This window comes from Equus caballus, chromosome 12 (assembly GCF_041296265.1).
Source record: "Equus caballus isolate H_3958 breed thoroughbred chromosome 12, TB-T2T, whole genome shotgun sequence".
In the NCBI taxonomy this organism is placed as follows: Eukaryota; Metazoa; Chordata; class Mammalia; order Perissodactyla; family Equidae; genus Equus; species Equus caballus.
Window position 1 is genome coordinate 6,158,157 of NC_091695.1, and position 26,176 is coordinate 6,184,332.

The window sequence follows — 26,176 nt, forward strand, 5'->3', positions numbered from 1 at the left end:
CAATTTGGCAAGAACCAGAGACCATACTTAGCACTGGCTCTTCTAAATAAATCTTCCCTTGCATACCTCGCCAACTCCTGATGCATAATCACTCGGGAGGTAGTAGTCAGAGAATGTTGCTTTGGATGTTCTGGGACCAAAATGTTGTAGAGAAGATTAAAAGAGATAGCTGGATTTAAAATCCCCGTGAAGCATTACTATTAATGTTCTCTCATTTACTATGACTCTTATTAGAGATTAAAAATAATAATCTCTAAACTGGAAAGAAATCACGTAAAACTAAAAGAAAAACTAAAAGAAAAAGGACTAAAAGAAAAACAAATGTTCTGCTTCAACATATACACGACTTTTATATTCAAAGATTGAAAAATAAGATTAAACCATAATTAAATACTTTCTTACCATTTAGCACTTTCATCTAATTCACTGTCTTCTGCTGTTTCTTATGAGAGAAAGGAGCATCCTTTCATCCTTCTGAAGCATGAGGCCAGAGTGCCTCCTGAGAATGTATACCTGGCTCCCATAAAACCAGATGTATACATGTTGTGAAAAGTGACCATAGCTCACCAAATTTTTAAATTCAGGCACTTTGACTAAGGATAAATCATTTTTATTCCCCATTTCATGAGTCCATATTTGGGCATTATTCAAACTTAAAAGCCATAATGTCTTTCCAGTAGTCATTCCTGACTAGGAAGGCCCACTTCATATAACTGTGTAGCTTGTGCAATGCACAACTTCAAGGGGCGCCTTCGTTTTTGTGAACAATGTTCTTTGTCAACAATGCCTTTGAGGAGTATGCTGTAGAACCTACAGTGAGCCTACTGACAGCCATAAATAGAGCATAAAATTAACACTAAAATATATTTACAGAATTATTTTTAAAATTGGGCTCCTTCAAGACCGCTATTATCACTATCTCAAAACTAGAAACCACGCACGGACTCATACAATTGCACGAGACAATTAAAACATCTTTTCTTTTGGCTCAGTTTATTTCAACTCATGGTAACAATGTTCATCCAGTGCATTTCAAGAGTGATAATGGGCAGGTACATGTTTTCAATTAGGAAAAATGGAGAAACAAATTGCAATGTATTTGTTGGGCAAGGGAGTCTTGAAACATGCGTCCCTAGAGGAAAAATAACAAAAGGTGATTTTAATGGTAAAAATATTGGAAAAATAATGGCCTGTACCATAAACTGAATTGAAGGAAATTATTCACTCTAATGTGGTGTTAGATCAGTCCATTAATTTATTGGCTCTACCAAAATATACTGAAAAATCCTATGAGCTATGCTAGATGTGGGAGATGACAAGATGAGTAAGACAAGGTCTATATCAAAAAAGCAGTCACGATCTGTGGGTTTTAGCCAAGTAAGTATATATAACAGTGATAAAAGCTGTCACAGATGTATGAACAAACTGTTGGCATACAGAGGATGGGAGACTCAGAGGGTGTACGGGAGCTGGGAAAGATTTCCCCAGAGGAGGTAACTTGCTCTGAGATTTGATGTATGAAGAGTATGTCCTAGGCAAATGGAGTAGCTCTCACAAAGTTTGAGCCAAAAGTAGCCTGGGATGTCTCCAGAGGAAAAAACATCCAGTATGGCAGGTAGAGAAGACATGAATGGGCTGGTCAGACTGCATTATGAAGAGAAGAATCTGGATTTTATTCTATAAATAGATTTATAGAATATAGGAAGGGGATTTTTAGCTTTATCTCTTAGGATGGTCCCTCTGTGGGCAGAACAGATAATGGACTACATTGAAGAACAGTTGGCATCATCAGAAAGATTAGAAAGTTAGAAAGATATCTAAGTAGGAGAGAAACAGTGGAATCTGGACTGAAGGACAAAAAAGCTGAGTTGAAGATAATGAAGAGATTGATGAGTGACTTGATGAATGGTTACATATGAGGGAGGTTAAAGAGATATTGGTACCTTTGGAAACTGAAAACACAGGCTCTAGGAGGGAAAATAATCAGTTACACTGGTGTATTAAGTTTGTAAGGCCTCCAGGAAACCAGGTAAGGAAGTTGAATCTTGCTGGTGACAGAGATTTAGAAGTCTTCAGTATACACAAAGATTTGAGGCCAAGGATTTGAGTGTCATCTCTCAAAACACGCCCAGCTGACATCTCTCAGGGATGCAGAGAGGCTGGGAATAGAACAGATTCAAAGGGGAAGCTGTTGACATTTAAGGAAAGAACAGGAGGACAGGAGGAGGATGAAGTGACATGAATAAAGAAAGTGATAGCAAGTGGCCCCTCAAACCTCTGGAAGAGTTTCAGAAAGCCAGCGGTGGGCAATAGTATCAAGAGCTACAGAGGGATCCAACATGATGAGGACTGAGATAGGCACTGGGTACCCACAGTTAGGAGCCCATCAAGTTTGTAGAATATTGTAACTAAACTCCAAGCTTATTACTAGCATTGACTTTATTTCTCATACAACTTTGAATTTCCAGATCCTCTCATAGCATTTTGCAAGGCCTTTCTGTTCATTATTTGAGTGAATTAGGATAATTTTTCCCAAGTCTTTCTTAGAAGTTGTCCCTTCCTCACTTAGGGACACCCTTGGATAGTACTGAAGACTGACAAAAACATGCACGGTATTATGTGACCTAAGCATCTGGTCACAATCTTCGTTTCAAGAAGCAGGGGAAAGAGAAACTTGCAGACATCTCAATCCCAATTAAAATATTCAGATTGAGAACCAGGTTAGATGAAAGTCAGCCTCCATGTATATTTGTTACCAAGTCAATGTTTGAATTTACTGGATTACTCAGAGTTTTCTAAATCAGAAGGAATGTAGCTTCCACTTCCAGTTCCACCACTTGGTGTATAACCTTAGACAAATTACTTAGGCTCTTTGTATCTTAGTTGCTTAAGTGAGAATTAAGGAGAAAAATATATATTTGCAACATAGTGCCTGGTATATATCAAATGCTCAGAAAATGGCAGTGACTATTGTTATTATGAAATGATACCCATAACCTCCCTAAGTGTTGAAAGCTTCCATGAGCATAGAAGCTGCCATCAGCTTATGCAAAGCTGAAATAAAAGTCTATTAATTCACGTAAGTTTTTCATCATTTTTAGACTTCATTATAAATCTGAAAGCCATTAGAAAACATTATCAAGAATAATATTACGTACTAACTTCGATAGCAAAGTTGACAAAAGCTCTTCATTTACGTACTTAGCAAACGTAAAGCAAAACACTCACAGACTTTCAGTTAAATGTTCCCATTTCTACGGAAAATAACCAAAGATTTCAATGTAAAGAAAGTGAGTTAGCATTTTACTGTGTACCGGTCATGTGCTAAACACTTGGACATCTTAATCAATGCTCACAAAGTAACTGCAAGAAAAATGATCTCCGTTTTTATAGTTGAGGAAACTGATGCCAAGCAAGGTTCACTGGCCTACTCCGGATCCCCCAGCGAACAGCTGGTGAAACAAAGTTGGAATCCAATGTTTCTCTCCTCCAAATCTCATTGTATTTCCCCTACAAACCCTCTAGAGATTTCCTTCACCTTTTCGCTGTACATATCTGCCATTGTAACACTGATTCTGCCTTCCTCTCAGAATACTATGCTGTTCCCCTCTACATTGTTAAGAGTGAGTACCCTGAGATCATATATTTTTAATTCCCATGAATCCTGAATTCCTGGTGGGTCAATTATGATTTCAGAATCTTAGTGCTTGAAGGAATCCATTTTTACCTTTATTTAACAGACGATAACACGAGACTGACCTAAGAGAGATGAGGTGACTTGTTGTCACAGTTCATTAATGACAACACCAAGAAGAAGAAAAATACACTGTATCACCTAGCTTTCAGACCTCAGCTTTTCCAGTAGAAGGAAGCCACCAAGTGGTGCTTAATCTGTATGTATGTGTGATGTCACACACACACACGGAGTCAGTACACTCATTGGTATTTCTCATTAAGCTTCTATAGGTTCCTGAAAGCCAGGCTTCTTGTACGTATGCGTGTGCCTACGCACATGTGCATCCACATAGGGATGTACATGCATTTGAGTCCTTTGGAGGGGATGTCTCTCAAACTAAGTTCAGTCAGTCAGTCATTCAAGAAATATTTACTGCATGCACACTATGTCAGACACTCTCCTGAGGTACCGAGGGCATGCCAGAGAACAAATAAAATCCTTGCCCTCAGAGAGCGTTACAAGCACACTGTGTCAGCCCCAGGATCTACCCAACCAAACTTTGGCAAATTTACATTTCTCCAGAGAAATCATTTTGAAGAAAAGAAAGTTGCAAAGACTCTTGATCCCGCTGAAGAGTTTTCCAAGGCACCTTAATAAATCATTAATTATTTTAAGCCTGTAATATAAAGTACTCAACAATCTAATACAAGTTTACATGGACACAGAGCATATTTTCACAATTCACAAAGTATATTTCAATCTTTCCTGAGGGAATGGCATTTACTAAGGCACTTCAAAATATGTTTTACAAGGATAGAAGTTCACCAAAAATGGTTGTATCTATTTGTGTTACTCCAACCTTCATCTTGTCTATCTATTTCTCCTTTTTAAATCTATACCAACACGAATTTAGATTAACAGCTTCTCTGAAACAAAACCGTATCAGTTTCTTTAAAACTGTGCATTACTTAAACTAAAAGCAGAGATGCTCAGTTTAAATGTGCATTTATTGAATGCCTGCCGTGCATGACAAACACAATCTGATTTCGTCCTCACGGCAGTCAGTTCTATGTAGTTGTTATTATCTCTGTTTTACAGATAAGCGAACAGGCTCAGAGAGGTTAAATGGTGCATGTAACACACGTGACCCAGTGGGAAGCTGAGTATGCCAATTCACATAGAACACTTGAGTCCAAGTTTATTGAATTTCTTAACTCAATAAGCACACAAAAATGTAAAATTTATGAAATGGTAAGAACTCCCATAGATGATTTCCATCTCTTCTTAAAATCTGTGAAACTGTTAACTTCAGTGAGCTTTATTAAAATTCACATAGATTTCAAACTGCTTTTCTAGTTGAAACGAAACAGTATAAAAATCCAATGGGCAACTCCTCAGCCTGACAGTCCTGTTATGATCCACAGATATGATATCAAGAATAACAATAATTATAACAGTAGGACTCTTTTCCCCTCAAAGGGAGAACATGTCTCCGGAAGCACTTTGACAAACAGAACACAAGGCTGCTGTTGTAGGAATGAAATTATGAGCAATGCCCATGACTGGCTGTCTCAGAAAACCACTGGCGAGTTCAGGTTGGAAGTCTTGCACATGCAAACAATAAGACTCATATGTCTACATAAACTCTTAATTCCATGCACTCTACTGGGGCCTTTATCGTATCTCAAGGTGAAGATGTCGTTTAACTAACATAGGATTCCTTATAACTAGGAAGACTGTGAATCCAAATTGTGGACTTGGGTGCCTTAACATGCATAATGGAATTTTACACCATCTAATTTAAATTATATAATTGCCTAGAAATCTGCCTTTATTTTGTGCATTCCGGGTCCAGGCAATGTAATATGTACCTAAAATTACACATTTAATATACAGGAACTATCTTATCCAACTTTTAGAACAAAAGTGCACATAACACAAGAACAGCATTCTTTTTCCCTTAAAATTTAAAGTAAGTATTATTTTTGCTGAGATTTATTTTTCTACACTTTAAAGAGGAAAATTTGATTTTCAGTTTCTAGCTTGAAGCAGCATTTCATATCTAAAATGATATACTGCAGCCAATCTGTCCTGACAAGACCTCAAAAGAAGAATCTGGCAGCTACTGTAAGGTCAGTCGCACATCCCCTAGTTCTCAAGTGTTGCCACTAGAACTGTTAAAGAGCTTGACCAGCCTGTATTCATTCCAAGAAGTTAATCCAAATTAATCCAAGAACACCCACAACAAACAGCTCTCCTTAGAGGGCCTATTATGCTTGGGGCTTTGCATAACATTACTTTTAATTCCAAAAACGATTCTAATTTGCTGAATTTCAGTTTGTTGATGTTATCATTCCCATCCCACAGATGAGAACATTGAGGGCCAGGGAAATTAAAGGTATTGCCCAAAGGGCACAGTTATTAAATTAGAGGAGGAAGATATTTGCAAAGGTAACTTGGAAATTTGTAAACCCCAGGAGCTTTCTGGGCCAGTGGTCCTCAGCAGAATCCCAGTATACAATTACCTCCTCACAAATGCTACTCACTGGGCACCAACTTAGGCCCCGAAATAAATTCAGGAGGTAAATTTCCAGGTCTAGCATGGCCAAAATTCTTTCCTCAGTCCATGAACAAGTTGCCTAAAATGCTGTGCCAACTCTGACTGTCAAACCAAAGGAGATAAGCCCCAAGCTGGGCAATCTGTCCCTAACTGTAGAGCTGGTGAAGTGATGCACCAGCATGAAAAACGATGGCATCCTTAGATGCTCCATCATCTGCAGATTCGAAGAATGTGTCTAAGTGGAAGTGGGTAGAAGGACATATTTAACCCATAATTTTAGGCATTCATATTCATTTTTTCTCTCTCTCTCTTCCCACCCCTCTGCATCCCCATCCCATCTCTCCTCCTTCCCTCTCTCTCAGGAAAGTTTGCAGGTATGTGTCAGTGTGGAGAATACAGAGAGGAGGTAGTAATGTCAAGTGAGGAATGCACTTTGAGGTCTAACTGGAGTAGCAGTGAAGAAATTTTGATGTCAAAAGAAAAAGAAAGAAAAAAACCTCCACTGATGGGCAGAGCCAAACTGACTGCAAGGCTGGGTTTCCCACATGAAGCCCAGAGCTGAACAAGGCAGTAAAAACCATCAAAGTTTTTTTTTTTCTTTTTTCTCTTTTTTCAGTTGTGCAAAGTTGCAACTGAGCAGGAACTTCATAAAACTCGAGTCAATCAATCTCTTATCACAAGTGGTGACGTAACTGTAGTCATATAAAACAAAACAAGCAAGCCAACAAAAAAACTACAAGGAATTATAAGATATGCAGGAGGCTATAGGAAGCTCAGGGGACAAAAAATAACTCCGTATGATTATTTTCATAGGGTAGCACATTTATTGCCTGATCTGTGTCCCAAGGGGAAACATGTGCCCAGGAAAATAAATTAGAGAAGGGCTCAGCTGAAGGCTAGTTGAGTTAAGGAGTAATGGAAAGGATAAGGAGAGATGATGGGATTGAAAGAACAGACTCAGAGGCTTTTAGCAGGGTGTTCCCAGTTTCTATTATCACCTCTGTAATATAAATCTAACTCCACAGTTCTTTAATGACTCTCCAGGGACCACCACTCACCAGATTAAATGTGCCCAACACCCAGAAAGGACCCAGGAGACTGCTGCCTTTCATCTCCTTTGAGATATGCCATAGTCGTAGATCTCTCCCCCCGGCCCCCGCCCCGGCAAGAGTATCATTGCTAGGATTATCCAAACTCTGCTATTCAAAAAAAAAGAAAAAAAGACTAAGAAGACATACGGATGTTGGAGATGTGCTACCTTTGAGGTCCCGAGTGGCAGGAGTTTATTTCAAGCTCCCAGTACCTTCCTTGACCCTTCTAGATAAAAATGGCAGCTATGGGGACAGAAGTAGCCATGCCATGCATGACTGATTCCTGCCCAGTTTGGTCCCAAACTGACTTCCGTCTGCTGTTCGGATGTTTGTGTGAGCGACCTGTCTCATAGGGTTTGCCCATTAACCAAAGAGTTATAAGTTCTGTAGGCCTCAGTTTCCCTTTTTATTGGCATTAGATCTCGGAGCAGTCTTCTTTCTCTAAAGTTATATGAGTCTATGATTCTGATAGAAGGCCCCAGAGAGGAACACAGAAGCGTGAAAAGAAAGCATTCTTTTTCAAAAGAAAAGAAGAAAAGGCAGCTCTGTGACCCCAGCAGCTCTGGGGGAGGGAGGTGATGGAAACGGGTGATCCTACACGCCCTCAGGCTCTCTAAGCATTTTCAATCTCCTCCTATTTTTCTTTATTGGCCTCTTTCCCCCAAGACAAAGCTGGCACACGGGAAGCACTGTTGCTCAACCCACCTCTTCTTCAGCTGCTTTATCTAAGTTACAACAGGACGCGAGATTGCTGCCTTTTTCTCAAGAGCCCTGTCCTGGTGATGTTGGCAAGTTTTCTGGTAAAGCCCAAGCCAATTGCCCAAGGCATCTACAATCTATGTATAGTCTCCCCGTTATCCAGAGAAGTGGTTAGTTAGCAGGGGTGGCGTTCAAGAGAAGTGAGTCCTCTTTCTCTCATTCTTAGCACTGGTGAGAATCTAGGTAATGTGAAGACCACACTGGAGCATGTGTATGCAAGACAGATGGGGGACAGTGCAGCCACCTCTCTCCACCACTTCCTCCCCCACATCCACTCTCCCTCCCTCCATCCACCCACTAGCAAGGAGCCATCCTTCATCTGCTTCCTTTATTATCATATTTTTGTGTTAATACATTCTGTTGATCTGCAATGTCAGGTTGGATAATGAAATTTAAATTGGGTCCCTTCGATTTCCAATGGCTAAATATTTGTGCATCTAACTCCTGGGCTGACATGCAACTTAAACGCATTCTAGAATGTCAATCACAGAGCACAGGCACCCCACACTGCAGCGGCTTTCTTGGGGAGATCTTTCTTTCCCTGGAGAACATTTGCAAAGGCATTTGCCCAGGATGCAGACAACCTGCATCATTATAACAAACCAGCTTATCCGTGAGCACAGCCTAATGGAGCAAATGCGTGGGCCACCTTCTCCCTGTTTCTGGCCCCCAGTAGCCAAGTCTTTAAAAATCACACTCGAGGGGGTGAGGAGACAAAGGGACCAGGAACGCTAAATTAATGGACAGTTTCTTCACCAATAAATAAGAAAATAAGGATCACTCACTGTATTTCAGACTGATCACAGCAACATCCAGATGGCAATCCAGGTGATTAAGAACAAGCAAAAACGCATGATCTTGACACCAAAAGGAAAAAAAAAAAAAAGGAAAAAAAGAAGGTTGATGAAGAAAAATCCAACTGCAATTATCCGTCAATTCTAGTCAACATAGGCACAAATCCAACTGTGCTCTGCTGGTTTCTCTCCCCCAATCAATGCCTCATTCCGCCGCGGTTAACTTTTCTTCTCCGAAATTTCTTTGCAGATGTATTATTAATTTCCTCTCCTCTTGTGGGAAATTCAAAAAGAAAAGAAAACAGCAGCATATCAGGTCTTTACTTTCCTAAAAAAGCCCCAAACTTTTCATTGCAAAAATATCTCCTTGGCTCACTTTCTCCTTTAGAGAGAAAAATGAACATACTTTTTCTTTGTGGATCCTCGGTTCTCCATTTCCAATCATCCTTTGGGGGGAGGGGGGCAGCTGTCTGATTATTATTTATTTATGTCAGAACACACCAACCCCCGCGGGTCTGACACTGGTTTATTTCATTTTTCAACGCTCGCTGTGTGCACATATACACATTTGTGTTAAGATCCAGGTCTCAGAAGAAAAAGCTTCGTTCTTCCTTCTCTCTTGCACGATCAGTTTATCCACTGCGTTCGGTTCCAAGAGAGAGCTGCGTCCTGCATCCTTCATTTTTGCAAGGCACCCAACCGCCACTGCCACCAAAAAAAGTCTCCTTTTACATCGTCGATTCCTCTCCCTAGCCCCCCACCCCCCGTCACAGAATTTCGGGATCAACTCCCCCTACTCGCCACCCTTCCGGCCGGCCCCTTTTCCAAAGATCTGATTAGATTTCTCATCACAACCCAGTGCGCAATTGGATTTTTGATTTCAGCTACCCGGCCAGCCACGTTCCCCTCTCCCTCCAAACTCCCTGCTATATCCTGTCTCCTTCCCCACACCGCCTCTGCAATTTCATAATCTCACGTTAAATGGAGTGCGGGGGGCGGGGGCGGGGGTAGTGGAGGAAAATTTCAAGGCTCCGTCAGCTGTCAAGAAGAAACCCATTCCTCCCCCCGCTACTTTTTTCCTCTTTTTTTTCCTAAGGCTCAGGGTGGCTTTCGCTTCCTCTGTCCCCGCCCCCACCCCCGGCACCCAGTCCAGATCCTCCAGGTGTTGCAGGACTCGGCGATCAGGGCCGGGATCACGGGGGAGACGCGTGACGCGGTCCCTCGCTGGTGGCCCCTGCCAGCCCCCAGGTCCCCTTCTCCTCCATCAGCGGGCAGCGGATGCGGGGACGCCGCGGCGAAAGAAGTTCAAACTGGGCTTTTATTTTAAATGGGGAGGGCGAAGTGAGGGGACCGACCGGGTGGTAGGCAAATTAAAAAATAATAGCAATGAGGAAGAAAATAGAAAATGGAACAAGGAGATACCAAAAAAAAAAAAAAAAAAATTCCTATTCGCTGGCTCCTCTCATCCTCCTCAAATGAAACTGCAGCTTTGATCTCATTTCCAGCTGCGTCGGGTACATTTTGGAGCCACAAGTTGGTTCCTCTCCGCGTAGATCTTCCCGACGGCGGCTGGTCCTCTGCGAGGAGACGCGTTCCCGGGAGCGCAGCTGCTCCGCGCCGTCCTTAGCGCCATCGCCCTGGCTCAGGGGTCCCTGCGCGGCAGAAACCCCGGTCCCCTTCCATCGACTTAGGCTTTAACTCTCTTCCTCCCCCTCCCGCTCCTCTCTCCCCTCCTTTCCCCTCCAATAAATAAATGCGCTCCGTGTGCCGGCAGCAGACCTTGGCAGGCTAAGCTTTCTCTCGGCTAATGCCACGTCCCGACGTTTGGGGTGCTGGCTCCAAAAATCTCCTCTCGGACTGCAGTCCCCTTTCCTCCTCTGCCCCTCTTTCTTTCCCCTATTCCTTTCCCTTTCTCTGCTTGTGATCAGTGAAATACAATTACCCAATTACCTCCCATCATCTTAGCACTGATTGGTCAATTGCATTAACACTTGAAGTCAGGGAAGAGGGGAGCGGAGCCTCTGCGGTGTGGTGTGGCACCGCTGCCACCTGGAGGGTAGAACCAGAACAGCTGAGTTTCAAAGCAGCCCCCACGCTCAGAGATTAGTAATAGGCAAAGAAACTCAGGGGTTGTGTGGGAGAAGTTGTCAATTTTTTCTAAAAGCTTGCCTGTTTTCCTCCTGAAAGCCAGGAGTTGGAACTACAAAGGGGAACACGTGGAAATCAAATCACCACTAGCATTCAAAATATCACCGAATACAGAAAGCTGCTGCTTTCAGATTGCTGGGCAAGAGCCTCTCCCCTCCCTAGTCAAGCACGCTGGTCACAAAGTAAGGATTAACACGGTGCTGTTACCTAGGATAGGCTGATAGAAAAAATCTAAGAGGAGCTGAAAAGCTGCTAAGGAGGGAGCCTGCGGTCCAGCAGGACCATCTCACTAGGAGGAAGCACTGAAAAGGAGAGATAGGAGCCTTCAGCCTATGCAGTGTAGCAGTAAATTGGCCTGTTCGGTTTGTACAAGACATCAGGACGGTTTGACAACTCAATTCCAACATTCCTCGCTCCTGGTTGTGGGCTTTTCCATCAACTCATGTTCCGGGGGGGCGGGTTACACATTTCAGCTTCACTGGGTTTTCTTAGAAAGATGGAGGGGCCCATAAAATAATATTAGTAATATATTTATGTGAGTTTCTTTCTCCACTGTATAATTGTCATAAGGCCCTTTCTGTAAGCGATGGTTACTCATTTTATGTCATTCAGGTATGTGACCTGGAGATAGGAAATGGATAAAATGAGGAGTGATAATTCAAACAATAAAAGATTATATATGTTGGGGGAGAAAGGCAAATATATAATTCTCTGTTTTAAGCTGCATAATTAATCTGTGTGCTGACTTTCCTTACTTTTGGGATATCAGAATATGGACTTGGTTTAAAAACAATTTTACATAGGCTGTAGGCTACTCTATTCAAGCACAAGATATACTTGAGATTTGAGTTTTTATGTTACAAATCATAATAAAAAGCAGTATTTGACAAAAAAGGAGAAAGTTTTGACTAAGGGAACATAGAGGCATATTCAAGTTCACGCCAAACGTTCACTTCTTTTCCTTCCTGTTCTTTTTATAGTACATGGACATTTCCTAATCTAGAGTTAAAATTTTTTTAAAAAATTACATCTTTACATTTCTTTGGGTACTAAGCACATCCTCTAATATGTATTTCAGATGTCAGCACCTGCAAGAGGAAAGGTCCTTCCTTACACATGGATTGTGATTTATTATAATTTCTCCATTTGGGGGAGAGCTTTGATGTAGTTATGAATTGCATCAAAATGTGAACTTGTTGAGGGGTAATGCTATTGCTGCTATTTATAAATAAATGCTGTACTGATTGCTTGAGAACACTGGTAGGCAGTTGACTATAACTTTAATTGGTCTTTTGAAGCTCTTAGCCTTATATGCCAATTACAGTTTATCAACTAATAAACCATTAAAAAGTGCACTCACTAGCTGCTCTAGATAGCTTCAAAGGAGTCCACCCTCTGGTTCTGAAGCAAGCTAGAAGCCATTTGAAATGAAAATTTTCTTTTTAGGGACTTTGACAGCCAGGGAAAGGCCAATGATTTGTTTTTCAAAGCTGATTATTAGCTACCTACCAGACATCTTTAAAGCCTTTCAGAATGAATTAATCTATCAAACAAAGCAGCAGGGGAGGATCAGCGCTGTTTAGCCAAAAGAAAAAAGGAAAGGCTTCCATTCTTGCTTACATTCCCATTCAGCAGCCACAATTTCTTTTCCCACATCAGCTACCCTTTCACACTGTACAACCTTGAATTAGTCATTTGGCTTTCTTTCCTGATTCAGACTCAGTGATTATTGGGCATCCATATGGCGTGGTCTTTTGCTGACTTCTCATATACACCACCTTATTTAAAACCTAAAAAACCCCCCTCAGAGATTTTAAAGATGGGGAGAGTGAAGCTAACATCACATATTTGGTAAATGACACAGACAAGTTTTGAATCCAGATCTACTCAATTCCAATTCTTCCAGGTTTGCTACAGGTCTCAGTTTGGAGAACGTGGAAAACCCATTTAAGACAGTTATGAGCATGCAGGCTGTCATTATCAGCCCTGAATCCCAGAGGTGAATTCCTAACCCAACGGAGGAATGGCATTGTTGCATTTGTCACTGAATGACCTTACTCAAAGAGAATTGTAATAAGTAAACAAGCTAACTCTCATACAAATAAACATGCAAACTAAATTGTTAAATAAAGACATAAATATAGATATTCATTCTGTAGAAGTTGCCAGGTACTGTCAACAATGGCAGGACATGTGTTCAAGTAAAGTTCTTTATGAAAACTCTTTTAGAGGAAATAATTGTCCGGTGAGTAACGGATTGGTCACATTGTCACACTTCCAGGTAGCCCATCTGGTTACCAAAAGGATGGACAGGACAAATGCTATTAAAATGAGATGACTTGGGACCAGAGGGGCACAGTGCTGACATGGCAGGTCTGTCTGGACACACAGGATGCTGTGTGTTTTCCTTTCCTGATTTGTAGACATTTGGGTGATGAAACAAAACTGTCATACTATTTCACTGTGTGCTGGTGACGCTACCTGGTGTAATCTTTAGCAAACAGCAGAGGACAGCATCTTGTTATCAAAAATACAAAATAGCAAATAGAATGAATTCAGTCACTTTGCTTAAAAATAGAGGAGATATGGGTGTGTCTATTGTGCTTATTAGTTTGATTTAACAGACTGTCAGATACTCTATTCAAGCACAATACATACTTAAGACTGGAGTCTTTTTTTTTTTAAAGATTTTATTTTTTCCTTTTTCTCCCCAAAGCCCCCCGGTACATAGTTGTATATTCTTCGTTGTGGGTCCTTCTAGTTGTGGCATGTGGGACGCTGCCTCAGCGTGGTTTGATGAGCAGTGCCATGTCCGTGCCCAGGATTTGAACCAACGAAACACTGGGCCGCCTGCAGCGGAGCGGGCGAACTTAGTCACTCGGCCACGGGGCCAGCCCCAGGACTGCAGTCTTTATGTTACAAACCCTTTTCACTTCCAATACTATTAAATAAGGACTAGAATATCCTGTGGGATAATCGTATCAAGCTTGCCTTTGTAGTTACACATGACATGTGAATTAACTTCCTGAGACCACTGTCTTTTGAAAACTATTTTAGTAACAAAATGCTGTATTTAGTGAGAACTTACTATGTGTTATGCTAGACAATATTCCAAGAATGTCGTATCTGAGAACCAGAAGCTATCCTAATAGTTATCTATCCTTTATTCCGTGAAATATAGATGAAGATACTAAAGTCCAAGTAGATTTGCCAATTTCTGTTTTTTTTAAAAGGATCTTCTCTGTAATGGCCACCCTCCTCCTGGCTTCCACTCCATATAGTCTAACTTTTCTGCACTCTCAGACTTTAAATTTTTTTAATAATAACTAGCACTTAACGATAGCTTATGAATTCCAAGCATAATTTTGAGCATGTTACACATGTCAACTCGTATGATCCTCTCAACAATTTTATGAAGTAGACATAATTACCATCCCATTTCATAGATAATAAAAACGGAGTTGAGATTACATAAGGGCACCCAGCTAGGAAATGACAGAGGCAAGATTTTTAATTCAGGTTATTTTGCTTCAGAGATCATAGTTGGAACAAATACTGATGCCAGCTCAACACAAGGTTGACATAAGGAAAGCCATATTGTAGAAAAGAAACCATACTGTAACTTTGAATAACCTCTGACTCACTAACTCAGCTGGATCTGCATCCTCCAGGAGATCTAACTGCTCTGTAGGTTTTATGACCCCCCTGCTTGTGCAGGTACCTCCCGGCTGTGATAAGACGATAACTTTGTTCTCTTGAGCTCCTTAGAAAGGTGATGACCCCTGGACAGATGGTCAGTCTGGTGTGGCCACTCCCAGTCTGTAACACCAGAGGGTCAACATTCCTAATCCCCTCCTCTGTAACCCACTGGCCTGTAACTTCTTCAAGATTCTGTGGCCCCCTTAAGGTGGTTCTTTTGGACATTAGTCGGCCATCTTCCCTCTTGCTAACAAGCTGTAATAAAATGCCCTTTCTCTGCCACCATCTTGCCTCTTGACAACTGGCTTTTGTCTTGCAGTGAGCAGATCGTGCCCTGTGTGCTATAACAATACTTCCTAGTGTTACTTGTTACACTGGATAGAAATTATTTTCTCATGTCTGTATTTTCCCCTAAACCATGACTAATTTCATGAGAGCATTTTTTGGGGGTATTTCTAATACAGTGCACATAGTTTAAGGAATAAATGTGCAAGATTATGAAATTAGGAAATGGAAGAACCTACATCTTTTGTCTCTTACTGAATATTCTTTTCACTGTGGTAAACAAAATTTTGGAAAGATGAGATACTGCAATTACTAAAAACAAAAACTAATAAAAGATACCACCAAATAATATAATTTACTCAGAGAATTATAACTTCTGTATCAGTTAGCTACTGCTACATAATAAACCATCTCAAAATTTGGTGGCTAAAAACAGCAATCATTTATTCTTTCTCAGGAAGCTATAGGTCAGCCAGAGATTAGTTAAGCAGCTCTTCTGATCTTGGCTGAGTTCACTACTGGCTGGTCTAGAATGGTCTCAGCTAGGGAGTATAGGGCAACTCACCTCTACTCCACATGTCTCTCTCCCTTTATCAGCTTGGCCTAAGCAAATTGCTTGCAATAGCAGAAGTCCAAGAGAGCAGCAGAAAGTCATGATTACTTTTTCAGGCTTCTATGCGAATCAAGTCTGCTAACTTCTCATTTGCTAAAGCAAATCACTTGTTTGAAACCATTGTCAAGCAATGGGACAGGTCATCCTGCCCACAATGGGAAGCCACTGTAGAGCTACATGACAAAAGAGAGAAAAGAATCAGGATGATCATTGCAATCAACCACAGATCTTCTCCTTAAAAATAACAGATGTCCTTAATGATTACTGGAGTTTACTGGAAAGAAAATTCTCCAAATAAAGGGTCATTTAATCCGTCACTTGCTTATTTCAACAGATGGATACTAAACTCCCATTATGTATCAGGTATTGTGGAAGTTATCGCTAACTCCTCTGCTGGCCCCACTTTCCTGATCACATCTGTTAATGTTAGTTCATGAACAGTTTACACATCTGCCCAATTCTTTTTACTATATCACTTTACAGAGATCACTCTCAAGTTCCTCTGTTGAGTCTTTCCTCTTATACATTAGATCCCCTCTCTAGTACCAGTTAGCTTCTGAAAAAGAAAAGCTGATTAAAAAGTTTAAATGAAGAAACAATAAAGGAAAAATATGTTCCATATGTACAATAATAAAAAACCACAATGCTGGGAAAACTATTTGCAATGCGTAGATCAAAGGATTCATAGTCTAAATACATAAATAGTTCTTAGAAATAGATTGCAGAAATAAAGGAGAAAAACACAAATAACCTTACAGATGAGTAGGGAAAAAATACATTATAGTCTATTTGCAAAAGAACTGGTTATTTTAACACTTATTGGTACCTACATTACTTAGCACAGTGCCTGTCCCTTTGGCATCTTAATACATTTTGAGTGAATGAATGAATGAACTATCTTCTTGGTTGAGGGAGGAAAGCGGGTAGATAGTAGGTACGCTGATTACAAGCAATGGGGATAGAATATGGTCAGAATTTTACCAGAAATAAGTCTAAATAGCTGAGGGAGCAGAAGAGGCAGTAGCTACCTCTATGGGGAGGCAGTTCCAGAGGATTTTACAAATAGGAAACCTAAATATGTTAAAAGCTTCATGAATGTTAGTGTACAGTTGGTGGACGCAGGATTGCACACTTTGTAGGCAGAGGACCGAGAACAAGGCGCTACCCCCAACATCCTCCTTTGTCCTTAGCCGAAGATGGGGTTTACGGTAATGGCTTCCACCATTTTAGTGAGTTATTCAGTTTCCCTGGGTTTCTCCCATGTATACATGTTATTAAATTTGTTTGATTTTCTCCTGTTATTCTGTCTCCTGTCAGTTTAATTCTTAGACTAGCCAGAAGAACCTAGAAGGTAGAGGAATAGTTCTCCTCCTCTATATTGGTCCAAAGATTAGCAGAGCTGATGCTTAGATAAATTACATACTAGTCATGGAAGATATGATCAGACTATTAGATGCCATGCAGAGATCAAGAGTGTCCAGATTTTGAAAGTAGTCTTCAAATGTCCTTCTAGTCTTTCTAGGAGGGTATGAATTGCAAACGATGTCTTGGAAGGAAGAGTATCAGTGAAGGGGAGTATCTCGAGGCAAGAGTCTTCCTTTCTCAGACCACACTAGGTGACATGACAAATTCTAGGAGTCACTTAAAATAATGACAAGAAAGCTGAAGGAAACAATTATAACAATTTGACAACCAATTCCGAACCAAATTAGATCCAATTACATTTTAGAAATCCTTCTTAAATGGTGACCCAAGCACTTGTAGAACATGATCTCCTCCATCAAATGTTTCTAAGAGAGGTGGTATTGGTGCATAGAAACTACAAGGTGGTATTTTGGTACAGTCTAAATTAGGATTCTTTGCACTGAGAAGAAAATTACCCGTAAAGGTATCTTTAAAACTCCACCAGGAATTAGTAGATGGTGTGAATCCAGTTGCGTAATTTGGGAAGACAGCTGCATTTTATCTAGCTAAATCAGCACTTGATACTAAACAACTCCTAAAGAATGTCTCTTTATTCCATCATTAGCCATGCAGTGCAGATTCAAGAAATGACAGCCCTGTTGTCCCCACCATATTACGATTGTGTTTTCAGGAAATGAAGTGCATGGATTTCAAAATTCAGTTCTCTTCGCATTGACGATGCATTAGCACATCTGTGATTCGAGGCCTCCAGCTGATTTAGTGGTTCATGATTCAAATAATGTTAAACAATCTGCATTTTTAAATGTCCAGGTTTCTCACATGCACAGCATTTTTGAGGGAAGCGAATGGCTGTCTAGGAGATGGTGCAGAGTTTTTTAAACCTAGCCTATTGTATTTACACAGAAAACGGAAACACCTTTATCTCGTATATCAAATAATTCTCCAAACACTGAAAATGAGCACATATAAAGGAATATTATTCAGAGTTGACTTTCAAAATGGGAAGCACTGGGAAACCTTTGATTCACTACACAGATACTTTTAACCCATCAACAACTGTATGACTTTTATAAGGCAAATGAAATATAAAATAAATATATCGGAGGCAAATGAAGACTGAGAGGTGTTTCGTGGAGTTGTAGTCTTATTGAACGGAATGGTCACTGGGTGATTGTTAAGCGATTGACTGTTTGACACTTTACTACAATCTCCAGCTAACAATCTTCCTGAAAAGGATTTCTATTAAAATTTTAAGAATTTTTATGAAAGTTCATATTTTCACCAGGATAACAATTATGCCCCCTTGCAGAGGACCCGAATGTCTATTTTTCCAAAGAAGACATACAAATGGCCAACAGGCACATGAAAAGATGCTCAATATCACTAAACATCAGAGAAATGCAAATCAAAACCACAAGGAGTTATCACCTCACATCTGTTAGAATGGCTGTTATCAAAAAGACAAGGGATAACAAGTGTTGGCCAGAGTGTGGAGACAAGTGAACCCTGAAGCTCTATTACTGAGAATGTAAATTGGTACAGCCACTACAGAAAACAGTATGGAGTTTCCTCAAAAAATTAAAAATAAAACTACCATATGATGTGGGAATTCCATTTTGGGGTATATATTCCAAGGAAATGAAATCAAGATCTTGAAGAAATATCTGCACCCCCATGTTAATTGCAGTATTATTTACAATTGCCAAGATGTGGGAACAATCTAAATGTCCATTGGCAGAGGAATTGATAAAGAAAAATGTATATATATATACACACACACACATATATATGAAGATTATTCAGCCAAGAGAAAGAAGACAAATTGTGACAACATGGATGGACCTTGAAGGAATTATGCTAAATAAAATAATGCAGACAGAGAAAGACAAATACTATATGGTCTCACTTACATGTGGGATCAGAGAGCAACAACTCAAAATCAGAGAGTAAAATGATGGTTGTCAGGGGCTAAGGGGTAGGAGAAATGGGGAGATGTTAGTCAAAGGATACAAATTTCCAGTTATAAGATGAATAAGTTCCAGGGATGTAATATGCAGCATGGTGACTATAGTTAACAATACTAATTCTATGCCGGAAAGTTGCTAAGAGAGTAGATCTTAAATATTCACACCACATACACACACACAAAGGTAATTACACCAGGCGTTATTGAGGTAGTCATCTCACGATGTATACGTGTATCAAATCATCACATTGAACATCTTAAACTTACACAATGTTATAGGTCAGTTACATCTCAATAAAGCTGGAAAAAAGGAATTGAAGGATAGAGAAAAAATTATGCCACATTGAAATTTAATTTCTTTTTTTTTGAGAAAGATTAGCTCTGAGCTAACATCTGCTGCCAATCCTCCTCTTTTTGCTGAGGAAGACTGGCCCTGAGCTAACATCCCAGCCGTTCTTCCTCTCCTTTATATGTGGGATGCCTACCACACATGGCTTGTCAAGTGATGCCATGTCCGTACCCGGAGTTCTGAACCGCTGAACCCTGGGCCGCCAAAGCTGAACGTGCGCACTTAACCGCTGTGCTACCGGGCCAGCCCCTTGAAATTTAATTTCTTAACGTTAATTCTTATTAGTGATTCCTCAATTTTTTTGTTATTGTTCTTATTGATTTTAGCGGCTACATTAAACACCCACTGAACTTTCTTACTTTTTCTAGTCTCAATTCTGCTTCTTTTACCTCTAGAGTTAGAAGGGGGCAAAATTATCATATTGGAACAAAGCTTATCTTTGAAGAGGCCAACTTCCACATTTCGATGTCTTTTCCTTTTTTATTCCTCTTTACATAAGCCTAAGGCTTCTATCTTAGGCATTCCTCTTCTTCAAGAAGAAAAATACTAAATAAACAAATTTGCATATAGATGCTAATTAACAGCTTAGTTCAATCTAATTCAATTCATTCATTCATGTAGCAAATTTTTATTGAGCACCAATTTCAATGGGTTCTATCTACTACATCTGTGCAAAATATTGGCACCTTTCCTTATTTCTCAGAGATGCTTACATTTTTAGGAAGGATTAGTGTACACTCAGAAAGGGGAAATGCTTGATCCAAGGAAGGAGCACGGAGTGCTGCCAAGAGCAGCAAGGTTGGAATTGCATAGATCTGAGTTTGAATTTGACAAACATTCACTGTTTGTACTTTAGGAGAACTGCAAATACTTTAGGGCTGGAGCTTAAGGAGAATGTGTAGCACTGAAGGAGATGAAATGCCAAGAAACGAACCTGCATACAGCAGCCAGATCAAGGATCCTCTTTTTTTTTAAAGGAGTTTGTGCAAAAGTCAAAGGGGCAGCATCGAGGGGTATTAAGTTAAGGTAACATGGTAAGTTTGGGATTTTCAAGACGTTACAGGGGCATTATGCAGATAAAATGGAGAAGAGGAGCAACTGGACCCAGGATAACAATTAGGAAATTGCGGGAGGTTAGAAGGAGCCAAACAAAGGCAGGAGCTTTGGGCCTGAAGAGAGGGAGGTGGGTATAAGAAATGCCAAGTGTTAGAATTTACAAAATTCTATTAATTTGCGTGTTTATTCTTTGTGCATCTAGGCATGTGTGTGAGTGTATACACGTGTGAAGTTCTATTTGGAGGCTATACATAACTTCCATTAAATATAATGAAGCGCTTCCTAAAAATAAAGCTCTTCTGAACAAGAAATGGGCTGCATTGCAAGACTGTCATTGGAGTTGCTCAAGTGTAGGCTGGGTCTTTAAGGCAGTCTTAGATTAGATAAGCAGTTGCCAAACATTGTCCCTGATTAAATTTCCATTGGTCTACCATAGCAAAATGAGACAAGTAAGGGCAATGTAGTGAGTTTGTCCTGTTAATTAGTTGAATTAAAAGCAAAAATCTTCAATTTGTGATTGTCTCTTCTATAGTTTTACAACTATAATCTCCTTTCTAATTTTTATTTAGTAACATTTTGAAATGTAAAAATCTGGCAAAATAAAAATTTGAAAACACTCTATTGAGCCATTGTCTTTTTATTCATTTTAATGACGTGAGCGCTGTCAAAGTCTGGGACCCGCTAGACTGATGGCCTTTGAGGGCCCTCTGGACTCTTAAATTTTATGCTTTTATCAGAATATGTCTGCTTGGAGAAGTGCTTTCATGTAGATCAACAAAAAGGTGTGATTGACATTATTCGACCTTTCATAAAACAAATCAGTTGTCTCAGACTATAACTGCAGAAAATGCTCCCAAAATTTCCAAGTACAGGCTTTTTAGAAAGCTAAATTCTAAAGTGAAATTGATGACATCTTACAAACATTTGCTCAATGTTCCTTTCACAGCAAAATACAACATTGGAAAAATGTTAAGAACCAAATTGCCGGTATCACTCACCAAAGCTGACAATTTTGGAGCCCCCACCTACAGACCTACAGCCTTGTGTCAAGGGATTTTCCATTTGGAACTTCAGGGTCCTGAGGGGTCTTGGCAGTCCACACTCTTTTTCCTTAAGGTACTGCTGACAAGCACTGCCATTAAACTAAGCTTCGAGTCAGAGAAGGGTGCCTGCGCAGTCAAATGCCACAGGATTTCAAATGGAAATGACATGAATTAATTTCCTGAGAAGAACAAAAAGAAAAGGAAAATCGAGAAGAAAGGCAGATTCCTGTAACACAATATGCAGATTAACGGCACCCGCTGATTGATTAAGCGTCAAAAACGCACCTTTCAGATATAAATGAACCTACTGAAAGAGTTTGGGGGCTCTCTAGCTCTCTCTAATTCATACAAAATATTAACTGATAAGGTCAAGGTAAAATTCATTTTTCTTAGTATCTTTAACTTCTTGGCCACCCCAAACCATAAACTTTTGGACAGTAGTGCCTGGATGAAAGAGGATAAGAACCACCCAAAGGCGTCTCATTGTCCTAGGAACGAAATTAAAATCCCTTATACTGACTTATAAAATTCTGCTTTTCCTGCCTTCCACCTTCTCTCAGCCTTTCCTCAACCTCATCGCTTGCTCCTGCCCCTTAGCTTCTCCAGTCATCGGGCCTTCTTTCTATGCTGACAGGAGAGCCTCGGCACTAACTGTTCCCTCTGCCTAGAAATTTTCCTCTCTGTTCTTTGCAGGCACTGATCTTTTTGATCTTCTAAGAGAGGCCATCTCTTCCAAGCAGCTGAAGTAGCCACCCAATGTTTATCATGTCACCATATTTTAATTTTGTGCAGAGCATTGATGTGTCTTTTTAATTTGTAGAGTTGTTTACCTCTACTGGAACGTGTTGTCCATGGGAGCAAGGACATTGCCTTTCTTGTTGAGGGCAGTATCCTCTGCTCACAGGATGCACAGAGAAGATGCTGAATTCAAATTTTTGAATGAAGAGTTGAAATGGTAAAAGTTAGATCTGGAATCCAACTGGACAGCGTTGACAAGGGGTAAATATAGGGATTTGAGAAGGAGGCATGCTGTTCCTTTCCCAATTATTCTGTGGTCACCCTTGGGTGGGGCTTAATTGAATGAGGACTTTGCATCCAGTCTTATTTATATTCTGTTGAATACAGAAAAAGGGAACAATTTATGTTGCTAACTTCTAGAAGTGCATATATAATATCGGGTAAAAGCTTGGGCACTTAAGTCCAACACCTGAGATTTGAATATTGGCTCTACCCCTTCCTAGCTGTGTGACCTTGGGTAAGTCACTTAACCTCACTAAGCCTGAAAAACCTCATCTATAACTGATCACATCTGTCAGACAGGGTTATGAAGATTAAAATGAAATAATGCATGCAGAATAGTAAGCACAGTTGCTGGCACGTAATAAGCACTCAATAAGTATTAGTGGTATTTGCTATTATTAATAAATTATAAGATCAAGCTTTCAGTTATGGTGGATCCTCTCTTCTCTTCCATATGTTACTTGGCCAGCCCTGTCAATTTGGGGCTGTCTCTTAATAATGCAGCAAATATGATAAAGCAAACAGAACCTCCCTCTTTGGACAACCCTTCCTTGATATCTCTTCCTATCTCATTCAGCCAGAATGCCCGGCTAGAGGTTAAAGTTACTTTCATCTACACAAATCTACAGCAAAATGAATGTTAAAACTGTTTTGGGGAGCATATTAAAGAAAATGTCATTTTGTCCTTATCTTTCCTATAAAGATTTAGTTACTGTATCTTTAAAAAGGTCAAACTTTTCTTCTGCCTGTTTCTAAAGAAATCTCAAAATGTGGTGTGACCTTGAGCTAATTGCGTTGCCTTTCTGTGTCTCAGTTTGTCTGTTTTAAGTGAGTAGAATGATTCCTAACACATTGGCTGCTCACTTCCTGTAGTGAGGTGAAAATTAGTTTCTCATGTTCAAAACCAGAGTCACCTTCAATACTCCCCCTTCACCCACCCACACATCCATTCATTTGTCAGGCTCTCTTGTTCCTCTGTGGGTAACATTTTTTGCCTGTTTCCCTTCTTGTACACTCCACGTGCTTTCACTTGTACACTCCACACACTCTCAGTTCAGACTCTGAACACTCCGCCCCAGTTCCAGAGCATCTTTTCATCCCTGGTTTCCTCCTCCTCCAATAGAGCTCACTCACAGCTGATACATAGCTGAAAGGACCCACTATCATTCAAACCATTAGGGAACATTTATTCGGTGCTTACCATGTCTCAGGCACTGTGCTAAGCACTTTACAGGCATTGTCATTTAACTACAGCTCTAATGATTGGCATGCCCACCTTCAGAGAATCTCGTTAGCTACTTGATTATATCCATAGTACTCACTCTCTGTAATAGCGCCCTAACCTTGCTCTGCCATGTACTCTATAATGATATCAGGCAAGATACGTAATGTCAAAAAATCTCAATTTCCTCATATGTAAAATAAAGAAAATAATAGTGCAAGCTCATAAGATTACTGCAGGGTTTCTTATCTGTGGCACAGTTGGTTGGCATTTAGGGTCAGGTAATTGTTTTGGGGGAATGCTCTGTGCACCAACATTTAGCAGCATCCCTGGCCTCTACCACTAGATGGCAGGAGCACTCTCCCTTCCCCTCCCCCACACCCTTCCTGCTTCCATTTTGAAGATCAAAGTGTCTCCAGACATTACCCAACCATACCTTCATCACAAGTATACCACATGGGGATTGGGAAGAATAAATTAGATACTTTAGATGCTGGATGTAAATTGTTCCCTTCAGTGTCTTAGTTCTTGGGACCAACTTGTATTTTTCCCATTTCCCAGAATAACCAGATGGTTTGTGGCTCCCAAGATGAGTCCTAGGTTTCCCTGCCTCCTTGCTTTGTGGTTCTTTCCATTGCAACACTCTCCTCCCTACTTCTGCCTTGGAAATTCTTACCCAAGCTCCAGAATACTTCTCCTTCCTGAAGTTTTCCCTAATTCTTCCCAACTGTATGCTATTTCTCCTCTAAGTACTTTTACCATCCTTTTTGTACCTCAGTCATGACTTTTGCATTCTACTACATTGTATAGTTATTGGAGTAATTATAGCATCTCATGCTGGGACTGCAAATTCCATGAAAGTGAGATTCTTTGTTTTCTGTCTTTTTTAGCCACTGTAGAAGTGAACACGTTGTCTGGCATATATTAGTTGCTCATTAAATGTTTGTTACATTGAATTTGTGGCACAGATGAAATAAACGACTTATTATAAGGCAATGCCTATAAATGTTAAAGTAAACTAAAAAATGTTAAAGGATAAAAAAATTAAAATTTTATCCAGATGCTTATTGAAAGACTCAGATAATTGAGTCAATAGAGGTTTATTCTTTAAATTATTCATGCAACTGCCTTAGTTTTCTGCTTCTCTTTGCACGTGTAGGAACAGCTGAGAAAGAATTATAGTTGTCATTTGAAAACTATTAAGTCATTTGCCTACTGATGGAATCCGTATTCTTCTGCTAGAAACAGAATTTATCAAATAAAGAGGTACAAACAAACCTACATTACTGCTTTATTAATCAAGAGGGAGGGACAAGGAGGCAATCGCCAGTGTGGAATGCTGTAAGTTACAAGTGAAATTGATTCTTTTTTCCCCCTGGACCTGCTGTCTTAGAAAAAGGTACCCCACCCCTCACTAACCTACACACACTTGTTTGCTATGGAGGGTGAAATTCCCTGCTCTCCAAGAGTTTGAAATCTAGAAAAGTTTACACGAAGCCATCTTTATGATGCATTCATGATAAAATAGAACAGACACTGATATTTGATTTGGGAAACATGGATTAGAGACTCAACATTACTCCTTAAGAGCATTGTGACTATGTTAGGCTGAATGATGGCTCCCCAAAGATGTCCACATCCTAAATCCTAGAACCTGTGGAGATGTGACCTTCTGTGGCAAATGGGCCCTGCTGGTATGACTGAGTCAAAGAATTGGCAAAAGGGAGATTATTCTGGATTATCTAGGTGGGCCCAAGGTAATCATAAGGATCCTTAAAAGAGGAAGGCAGGAGGGTCAGAGTTAGAGAGAGAGTAATTTGAAGATGCCAAGGCCTCCGGAAGCTCAAGAAGGCAAGGAAACAAATTCTCCCCTAGGGCTTCCTAAAGGAAGGCAACTCTTCCAACACCTTAATTTTATCCCCTTGAGGCTGATTTTGGACTTCTCAGCTCCAGAACCATAAGACAATACATTTGTGCTGTTTTGAGCCACTAAGATTATGGTAATTTCCTATTGCAGGCATAGAAAACTGTGACACTGAACTTGAATAAGTCTACTATCTCTTTAAGACTCAGTTTCCAATTTTCTAAAATTTGGGCAATATCTATGTAATCAGATTGAGTGATATAAAAAGACAAAGTAGTTAGACTTTGGTTATTTTGGACATTTTGCCATGTATTAATTTTTTTTTGATATAGTTGCTCAGTTTTCTTTCAAGGACTTACCCCTCAGACACTGAGGTAGGACTGACCACCTACTACAGTTATGTGGCAACAAATAGCTTGGCCAGTCAAAATAATTGGTTGTGAGGGGACAAGTGGCTCAAGGAAGGCCAAACACAAAATTTTTTACAAGTGCAATAAAGAAAGAGCTATCCTCGATCCACTGAGGTTGCCAAAATGACAGAATGTAAATTTGTTGTTGTCTGGGGATTTCTTTACCACCAAGTAGGAGAAACTGCCTAGCAGTAAG

The 26,176-nt window shown here is 40.1% G+C and overlaps 1 protein-coding gene across 16 annotated transcripts in view; it reads right to left on the bottom strand.

The window, feature by feature from the left end:
• Window positions 1–26,176, bottom strand: part of LRRC4C (leucine rich repeat containing 4C) — a 1,157,697-nt gene that overhangs the window by 152,172 nt on the left and 979,349 nt on the right. The window contains exon 1 of one of the 16 annotated variants that reach the window (XM_023654915.2): window positions 8,872–10,888. The exons of 9 other annotated variants lie outside the window; for them this stretch is intronic. The gene's annotated coding sequence lies outside the window, so the exon portion shown is untranslated. Of the gene's footprint in view, window positions 1–8,871; window positions 10,889–26,176 lie in introns of those variants that run through there. 6 more of the 16 variants (XM_070228641.1, XM_023654916.2, XM_070228642.1 and 3 more) reach the window with 6 other exon arrangements.